Source organism: Semicossyphus pulcher, unplaced genomic scaffold (assembly GCF_022749685.1).
Source record: "Semicossyphus pulcher isolate SPU_LCO1_2020_fin unplaced genomic scaffold, fSemPul1.0.p SCAF_18, whole genome shotgun sequence".
Taxonomy (NCBI): Eukaryota; Metazoa; Chordata; class Actinopteri; order Labriformes; family Labridae; genus Semicossyphus; species Semicossyphus pulcher.
In genome coordinates, this window is record NW_027211691.1 from 9,420,467 (window position 1) to 9,431,518 (window position 11,052).

The window sequence follows — 11,052 nt, forward strand, 5'->3', positions numbered from 1 at the left end:
CACCGCTGCAACAAGGACTTTAAATAGTGTGGGGAGCGAGCTATTACCCAGTCTGTCTCCTGTAATGCAGACAAGACGCTGCCCCTTGTGACCGCGTGGCTCTCATGATGTTTTGCACAGAGGCGCAGGCCGGCCCATGTCGTAATGTGAGAGCTGTCTGGGATACATTTAGCAGAAAACATGATACTTCTGTCTCTATCAAAAGAAGTTAATCGACTTAGTTTAAAATGTAATTTTCATCATTTTAAGCAAAACAGGAAGAATCTTGACCCCTCATCTGCACATAAAATGATATAGATCATTTATCAAACCTTTACTCTGAAAATCTCCTATACTTCCTGTTGTTAATGACTTTCATCTTAAAGAGTGACTCCTGGCAACAAGGAAGGAAAGCAACCTCTAAGACTTCCTTGTTTATGTTGGGGATTAAAGAATACTCTATAGGGGAATCTGTATCATGCAGGATTATCAGAGAAGGTATATCATTAACCGAGGATTACACTGTTTCTACCAGTGCTATCATCATGGGAATAAGTATCATCTGAAGACTGGTCTTTGAGTTCACACAAAGCGTATCTTGCTGCCAGTTTGAAACCTTATTTTGAAAATTAATTTAAACGATACAAAAGTTGTAAAAACGACAGGAGAAAAGTTTAATGTGTTTTTAGACACAAAAGATGATCAAATCAAATTCATGATCCCCTGACTTGTCCTTTAGCGCCACTTTGAAGTTTGTGTTCTCTTATTTTGGTCAAACATCTCAATCAGTTCTGGAGAGTTGTCATGAAATGTGGACACTGATGCCCCCCTCAGGATGAGTTATAGTCACTCTAACTTGTCATGTAGCACTATTATCACATCGAAACTTCACATTTGTCCAGTAACATATGGACAAATAGCCCTAAGCGCAAAAATATAGAGACTCCAAACAGCCTCTACTTTGATTTAAGTGCTTATGTACGGAAGCCCTAAGCGGACATGCATCCATACTTTTCATGGACTCTATTTATCTTATTTACTTATTTATCTCATTATCCCAAAATAGCAACACTGGTTTTCCCTTTATAATGGAGTAATTTAATAATTTTTAATAATTATTTAATAATAAAATAACAGCTCAAAAAGTGCTTTAAAAAGATTTAAAAAATAAAGATGAAATAAATTCCTTAAATGCAGTGGAAAATAAAACCCATATGAAAAAAACTAAGGTAAATTAAGTGGAATATGCAACATAAGGAAAATAAAAACTGCTTTTACCATTATAATGGATTAATTTATCTCATTATCTCAACTTGGTTTATCGGGGTAATTTTCTAGCGATCTAGAAAACACAACAACATGCTGGTCACTGTGATTACAGACCACGTCATGCCATGCTGCCATTGGCCACACTAATGAGGTAAGTTGAGCCTGTCTCTATGTTTGTTTTGTGCTTTTGCAGCTCTGGAGATATGAGCTATGATCATTATGGTGGTGCCACGTTGTTATCCCAAGATAATGAGATAAATAAGTCGAGATTAAAAGGATTCGAAAAAGGAGTAATTAAAATGTATGGATGCATGTCCGCTTAGGGCTTCCGTACTTATCACTTATTCACATGCTAACACGTTAAAATAATCCGAATTTTTATATAAACTTTTTTTTGTATCACACATTTCATTCAGGAAATGCAGCTCAAAGTGCTTCAATAGGAGGAAAATAAAATCACATTAAACAGACAGATGATGATAATAATAAACTTAATTGTAGTGAGAATAAGACTTAAGAATAAAGAGGAAAATAAAACCCATTTGATAAAATCATGATGAAAAATATGAAATACGCAACAGAAGGAAAATAAAACCCATATTTAATTTAATATTATTAGATACCGGTAGTTAATTTATATTAAGCATGTAAGCATTTCCTGGCTGAAAACGAACTTGATATGCCCTCTGAATGGAAACGCTAACAGGGCACTTTACTTCTGACACAAGTCTGATTTATAGCCTGTAATTAACAAACCATTACATCTGCAAACACGCAAATGATTACCTAATTCTAAGATATAAGATTGTTAGTTTTCTGCTGCCAGACAATAAAGTATACATGGTAATAAATGACGCCAGGTGAACTTTATTGAGATCATGAGTCCTGGCCTCGTGCACATCTAAAAGCAGTAAACTAATATTTGCCCGGTTATTGTTCTCTCCGGTTATCTTTGAGATGTTCTGCTGTTCTGGCGATGTTTGCAGGAGAAGGAGTGGAGCCATTGTCACAAAGCGAGCGTGATCTCTCTGCGTGTCGGATCGTGTTGTAATAATAAAACCTGCAGGACAATATAGCTGTTGTTTGTGTTGGAAATTTGCATCGGGTGATTATTTAAAGCACAGGTGAAGAGTGGCCAAGTGATCTGGTGTTGACTATAGCCGATATGTGTTCCTGTGTATGTAATGATAGTATGATTTGAATATTCTCTCGGTTTTTGTCGGGGCTTGTGTATTTAGTGAAGTGGCTCTTATGAATGGATGCTTTGCTGCACCTGTCGAACGATCCCTGCAACTGCTGACGAGCGCTGGAAGGGCTACTGGCGACTAAATTATACATTCACACCATTATGCACTGTGCACACACATTGCAAAAACCCCCTCTCCGTAAAATACATCTCACATGCTTCCTCTCATCCTCAGCCGTGCATTTGATATCCCCATTACTAATACACATAAAAACTTTATTTCCTGTTCTACACATGTGCCCTGATTTACATATTGAGTGTTTTGTTAGTAACCGAACGTCCTCAGGCAACACTGAGGATCATTTGTGACGCGTGTTGTGCAGTAGAGCGATTTAAGGTTGACGTGCCGGCTGTGGAAAAGCCTCTTGTTGGCGTACAGCGAGTAAAAAGGGACAGGTTAAGGTGTTGCTGTACAGGAAAAAGTGGAAGAGAAAGTGCTCGGCCTGCAGAGCTGTCAATCAGGAGTTCAAAGCAGCCTAAGTGGGGTTAGTGTGAGTGTGTGTATAACATGTGGCACTGCGTTGGTGTTCCATCACTTATAGATGAAGTTGAGAGTGGGTGTGTCCTCGGGGACTCAGCAGCAGGAACACTCTATTTGTCCCCTGCTGGAAACACACTCAGCATGTTTGACTTTTCACATCATTGAGTTATAACCAAACAAAACCGAAACCCGAAACTTTTTGAAATTCTTCTCTGCAGAGGCCGTAAATCACTCGGAAACAAGGATGCAAATTTCAATATAAATGTTTGCACAGAGAATCTCTTTAGTCATACTGGGGATTAGATTATTTCGAAGCATATAATTAAGAGCTCAAAGGCATGATTTTCAGGATTTATGCCAGAGACACATATTTAAATGCTTCTGAAATGAAAAATGTATTATGCTCACATTTCCCCTGGGCAATTACAACACTGAATGGTGTTTTCATTCCCAAGAGTACAAAGGTAACATCTTCATTCTTTAAGCCGTTTTATTCGACAGATTGAATTATGAATTATTGTGTTTCTTATGCGCGGCGTGTCTAACAGAGAGCCGGCACGCAGCAGGGCTGGCATCTCACACCTGGAAACATCAATCACTCAGTATCCATAATGCGATTTGTCTTCAATGTACGTAAACACCACAATGAACAGCTTTTTCTTATCAACTGTCTTCTGCTGCACCGTAACAGCCCTTTCAGAATCTGTAGGCTGAGGGTGTCAGTATTTGTTCTCTCTGTGCAGTTTTTTTTAGCAGTAGAGTTTTGTATTCAGGGTGCAGCACATTTTTTTAAGGGGCCTGGTGTTATTTTTCCTCAACACACAAGTAGAAAAGGTAAAGAAGTCTTGACTCACATAAACAGTGTACGGAGGCTAGGTGGTGATGTGGGGGAAAAAAAACAAGATTAAGAATGAATACATTCAGATACTTACTTAGGATTGTATTTAGAAATTGTTACAATGACTAGTAAAGAAAATATAAAGTCCCGTAAAATTCAGTGGATAAAATGCACTTTTAATAAAAAAGATTTTAATCTCAAAAGTGTACTGCATCCTATACACCGGTGCGACCAATATATCAGTGTAAAATGCAGAGTGAGGTATTTTATTGTGTTACATTATCCAGATGATGGCGCAATAATCTAGCTAAAGCTTGAGCGCCGTAACGATCGCCAGTGCAGCCGCCATCCTCGCAATAGTCAGTGTTACCATAAGCTGAGCTCAACTACCACACCGGTATCTACCAGGATTGCAAATGCAACATGGTGAAAACATGGCAGGCTATAATTTGTGTGTGTTTTAAATAAAAATACATTGAAGTAGTGTTGAAATAACTTGAATAAACATTTTTATTAATAAATACCTATATATATATAAACCCCTTTTCCCCTGTGAGATAACCCCAAAAACAGACTGTGTCTCATGTTCCAGTGCAACTTATATTCTGGATTTTACGGTAATTTATTATTTAGAATTTTATCAAACTCAATTACATTTATCTTTTTACTTTTTTTCTTCATTTCTCTTTTTCCTGATTTATTCCGATAAAAATTGTCAGTGTATTACGAATTACATCTTAATATAAAAATGAATGGGTTTGATACTTTTGGGCCACCATAGACCAGTCAAATATGGAAAGTTGAGTATGGAGTTAATGTATGGAAATTAAAAAACATTAAGTTTGATAAACAATGAGCTTAACAATGAGCAAAAGAGCTCATTTATAGTTGGCTTTCTTGTTGCTCAACATGAACAACTCAACATTAATGTGGCCTTCAGACCACTCAAAGTGCTTTTACACTACATGTCACATTCACCCTTTCACACACTCATTCACACACAGATGGCTATGCCTTCAGGAGCAGTGTCTTGCCCAAGGACACTTTGACACTGCAGGAGCCAGGGATCAAATCGCCAACTTTTGGATTGATATGCAACCCACTCTACCACTGAGCCACAGCTTAATGTGGGTAGATATGATTGTCATTTTAGAAGAAGTATGGTTTAGAAGAATATCTCTGACCCTCATTCTTTTAAACGGTTTTCCTTTTGGAGCAGCATGTTGTTTTTGAAAGCATAACACGATTATGTCATAACTATTTTAGCGTGACAGGCTGAGAGGTTAACAGTTAGAGAGATGATGGTCCTCTCCACCAGGAGATAAAAAAAAGTGTACACTCTGTTTGTATGACTCTTTCCATCTCTCTTTCTCTCCTCTTTGTTTTCTTGCTGTCTGAGCCCCAGCTGGTCTGAGCTAAGCTGAGGTGAGCTCTACTGCATTGTCTTGAGACTGCCGCGGGCATTATGACTGCTGGAGCCCCCCTGAGGTCTAAATCCTTGATCCTGGAGCCAGTGATTATCTGTGTGGATTCACACAGGTCAAATTGGAAAAACAATCATGGGCTACAGGCTGCTGCGGCTTCTCGGGTCAGCAACGGTATCATTTCCATCCCGCCCCTGCGACACCATCTGCTCAGTTTGTAAGGCCATGCCCTCACACACTTGTTAGTGGACTAAGGAATCATTCCTTTCCCGTAATTCCTTAAATTGTGGACTCTTTGTGTATTTTAAACTAACTTCACAGTGTAGATGTGTCAAAGATGTGTTTCGATTAATGCCCCAAGAATAGTTCTTAAGTCTCCGCACATCAGAGATACCTTCAGACAGACTGAGATAAGGATGTAAATTGCAGCTGCTTCCGGAAATTAATCAATTCAATTCATGTGCTTCTCTCCACTCCATCCCGTGACGTACCTGGAGGACCACTTCCCCTGAGCCGACCTTTAATCCTCTTTAACTGCATTCATCCATCTGTCAATGCCGTGCTGTGTGCGGATCATTAACACTAAATGTACACTCCGGCCACCAACCTGGTGTAGCATCCACACCAGTTGACAATGTCAAAAGAATGTCAAGAGAAAAGTAAGTTATGGGAAGAAGCAGCATAACAAGAAAACTACGGTACAGTCAGGATAGGAAGGCTATGCATACATGAAGAGATATGAATGACCCATTATCAGATGTATTCATGCAGTTCAGACTGAATAAAAATGATCTAATGTAGCAAGTCATCTAACTTGGCGTTATTGGTATTGAAATTATGAGCATAAATATATATTATATTATAACAGACATGTAATATCTAACAGTTTATCTCATAATGAAACAGGATTTTGATCAATCGGCAAAGGAGATTTGGCCTGTTATTGCTAACCGCAAAGTAATGACATATTTGCATGACACTTTTTCACATTGACAGTCATGTGTATGGAGTATAAAAATTATATGTCAGCTGAAAACGATGTTTTGTTTGAAATGTCTGTATTTGAGAAAAGATTAAATGAAGATGTCAAGTAAAAAGGATTTTTACAATTTTTACTACTAGAGTTTTTTTTTTTCTATAATTATTTTTGGCGTTGCTTTATTTCCCTGTTTATTTCTGTATTAATTATTATTATCATTATTCATTCCTTTTCACTCTGAACTCTGTAAACTTTGTAAGCTAACATTAGTTTTGTCAGTTAGCTTAGTGGGATATGTTAGCTGCTATTTATAGTGTCGGCAAAAATTAATTTAACATGTGTCGATATATAAAAGCTAATCATCTCTACACAAAGACTGTGGTGTTTGGTGCCATATTTTTTTATTTAGAGATGTTTAAGACTCAACTTTTGATCTACAATAAAATGTAACTTTTGAACAGGTGGTGCGACAGGTTCCTGGCCTCGATCCAGTATTTTGGAACATGATTCACACTCAAAATACTCCATCAGTTGTTGCTCAGGAACTGAAATCAACGTGTGAAGGTAAGACATCCTAGCATATGAACGGGGGCTTGGGAAGTCACTTTTTTGCAGTTTTTAAAGTAAAAGTTGATTGTAAAGCAATTCGTTTTAAAATATGGGGAGACCAATGGAAATGGTACAATGCTTCCACAAACACTGGTTAAGGATCAGTAAGCGGATCATGACTCATGGTTTGTTCCCCTTGCTTTGCCCAGACAAAGCTTGTTAACGCTAACACCAGAGGGGTTACGCGTGGGTGGACTCCACCACAATCAGAGCTGACCACAAGGCAGCGTGTCACCAGAGACAAGAGCGGTTTACTCATAATTGTATTGCATTATCACTCAGCATTTGTTTTTGCGCTCAGCTGGGAATTACAGGTTATGAAAATCTATCAGTAATTGATTTCTGATTATTTAGGAGCAAGTGGGAGTTTATGTGATTATAATGAGTGAGGACAAAATGCAGGGAGAGATCGGAAAAAGGACAAATAGAAGTCTCACTACTCCGGGATGCCCTGTTTTCTTGCCTTTGTTTAGTGATGAGTGAACTGACAGGCATTGTGGGTAATGAACTGTCTCCGCTACACTGCAACCATTATTTTGAAGGTCAATGGACGGGTCAAGACAGCCAGCTCTACGGACTGAATCCTTCCAAACTGTGTGGTTTCTTCACCGTCTCACTTCAGTGAACAGTGAACTGTATTGTCACCGTTGGTATTTCATACCACAGCATAACAGGAGTCCACAGAAAGTTTGAAACAACTGTGATAAACAATAAAAAGCACACGCACATTACAGCACTACTTTTTTCAGCTGGTGATGTGGAAGTGGGAAAGGGAGGGGTATATCACCCTCACTTCTAAGAGTACAGGAGTCAGAGCGGCTGTAAATATGAGCTGCAACACTTAGTTAATGAGCATGACACCACCTTGTGGAGACAACACAGACTGGAAAACACACTGAGGGACTTAAACACAAAATGCAAGAACACTTTTGACAGGCAATTCACGCACATCTTGTGCTTAGACAGGCAGGATGTCACATTTTTAATTAGAGAGGAAATGCTTATCCGACAAATGTATGAATATGCTTGTAAAGTGTGGCATCATCCTGAGAAGCGTGGCACCTTTTTCTAATTCTTTTTACCTCCTGGACACATTTTATCCTACTTTTTTTTTTACCCCAGAATTGCTGTATTAGTTTTGAAATGTGCTCCACTTCAATATATAAGAGGCAACACCAAATCAAACCGAGCCTCCCACCCTGAAAAAATCCAATCAGGACTGATGAATTTGAAATTGATGGCAAATCTTTATGAGCGCAGGCACTCACGGGGGGTGATGAGAGCCGCCGAAACATGAGAGATGAGTGGAACAGGAGCTGAGGGGAGAGATAGCGAGGTGGAGACAGCTCAATGGAGGGAGCGAGAGGAGAGGAGTGAGGATACACGGGTAAATTTACGACTTCTTGTTTAGAGCATACTGCTGAAACAGACTCATAAATGTTTTTGATGGACCGCGAATAAATAACTCACAGCGTGTCCGGTCAGCACACCATAAATAATCCTAAAAAGTTTAATCATTCTCTATCCTTCCGATTTATTTGGAGGATATTTATGAGAGCAAATATATACTGTGAAGTACGTACAGTACAGCCAAGGCAGAGGCTTACACTATCTTTCCATTGTAGTCCATGAGTCACCTTCAAATCCTTGAGATTTTAGTGAAGTTAAAATGTAGTGTCAGCAGGATTGTGAGGAATCAGCACTGGAAAAGTGTTTTGTTACTGCATCTGAAACTTATACACCTCATTTTCTCTCTGGGTGAGAAACTCAAATGTTGAAGGTGTGTCTCTAAGTTGTAAGTTGTATGAACACAGGGATTCATTTACCCGCCTCGATTGATAAGCACCTGACAAGACATTGGATAGTGAAAATCTGAAGGGACATCTAACAATATTTCAAGTTAAAACTTCATAATTTATACCCATTAGCTAACTTCACAAATGTTAGCATTTAGTCCCCTGCTTGACAATATGATTTTGTTTTACTGTAAGCTACGGTGTGTATTTGCTAAATACCTTTTGATAGTCTTGACCGATACAATAAGAAAAGTGTACATTCCTAGCATACAGTAATAATAGCTAGAAAGTGGTTAAATGCTAACATCAGCTGTTGTCTGATAGTAGGTTGTCTCGTGTTGTTTTTACAAAGTTCAGTCTATTTACACCTGTCGTAACGTACAACAGTTGCAGATGGTAGTGTTAGCATTCAGCCACTTCAAGGCTAACAGTAGTATTAGCTAGGTAGCTCTTGTTCAACTATACAATAGGAAAGGCGTTCCTAGCTAATGGTGATGTTAGCAAGGAAATGGTTAGATGGTAACCTCAGCTGTTGTCTAACTGTAGCTAATCATGTATTGTTTTAAGCTGTGTCTCTTTATGTCTTGCCTATTATATGGTAGCCACTTTCAAAAGTGAATATTGCCATGCAGCCACTTTCAGGCTAACAGTAATATTAGCTATGTAGTTTGTTTTGTATGATGTGATAGGAAGGACGTAACTTGCTAGCTAACAGTTAGCAAGAAAGTCTTTAAATGCTTAAATTGACTGTTAGTAGCTAATGGGGTATCACGTCTTTTTTCGTCTTTCCTATCATATTGTAAAACACTTCAAGAGGTAATGTAAGCATTCAGGAACTTCCAAGCTAACAGTAGCTAAGACGTGGATGAATGCTAATATTAGCTGTTTTATGGAAGCTGATTATGTATGGTGTTTTATCTTTAAATATAGCTTGAAGTCCTTCTGGATTTTGATTGTCACTGCTTTTCAAGTTGCTGAAATCATAAGAATGTATTATACTTGCTACGACTTTTTCCTTTATACCACTGACAACATGGAACACAGCCACATGACATTATAACAGAATTTGAGCTTCCCACGCTGAGCAAGATGTCAGGAAAATGGCTGCAATGTGAATATGGTCAATTGGCTGTATCATATTTGCAGTGTTTTCTGCTCTCCTAAAGCAAAGAGCTTCCCACATGCTCAGGTCAGGAGGTTCACTGTAAATGTGCTCTTTGTGTAACTCATTATAACACACTGAGTTCACAGGAACCTGTATGTTTCGAAGCACAAATGCACCTCTTCTCCAAAGGAACATGTGACATGTATGTACTGTAGGAGTAAGTGCATGTGCATACTTTCAAAAGATGCATTTCTGTGTAGGAAGACATTTGCAGTGATGCATGTGTTGGTGGGGTTGCCTGCGATTGACCAGTGTGTGGGTCTGCGTGTGTGTGTGTGTGTGTGTGTGTGTGTGTGTGTGTGTGTGTGAGAACTCGTGTGTTGGCGGAGGTTTCCCTGGAGAATCCTCGCACTAGAGCTGACCCAGCAGTAAAAAAAAGACAATAATTTATTCATTGGCATTGCACAAATTTTCTCTCTATCCTCTATCAGGTGTTCAGCTGTTATCTCAACTGTTATAAAGCGTCTCTTCCTGCACTCTACGGATTATTGATCTCTGCAAACACCCTGTCTTTAGTTTAGGACAAACAAGATTAAGATCATAATTTATGATCTAATCAGTGTGCATTCAGTAGCTTCGCCGTCATTTAAAATCAGTTTTATACCGCCATCATTTCTGACAGTCGCCACTAACCAACCTCGCTGCGTTGTGTATTTTAAACCCTGAAGCTTAACCTCACTGTAAAAACGTCTCTTATCGGACAGGGTCCAGCTGGCAATGTCAAACAGATGGCTTTATACCCTCTAGGGTTTCCATTCAGAATAAATTAGTTCAATAAAATACCAAGAGGGCACTTAGGGAGCAGACAATTAAACACCTTGCATAGAACTCAGTCGAGCTGTATTTCAAATGACTGAAAGCTTATACTGATGAATGCAGTCGTTAAAAAAGACAGCACTCAATACCGTCTCAACAATGGACAGTAAACACACCGCCAACCTTGAAGCAGAATGAGTTGAGACAGGTTTAGAAACCTCTTCCTTAGGATTAAACTCTTACATAAGGAGTGTGTTAACTAAAGAAAAAGTGGCTGTGTTTGTTTTTGATTTAAATTCATCACCCTGTGACATGTTGAAAGGACCCAATTTGTGTGTAATGCATGATTGAAAAATAAGTCAAGGGTGTTCTTGACAACATAGTGACTGTGTTGCATAAACACTTTAATTCAGTACAGTAATGGAGCCCATCTATTCTCCCAGCAGGAGGGATGATGGCCTTTAAATTGCTTTGTTCAAATCAAACAGGAGGTTTTTTTGAGCTTCATTC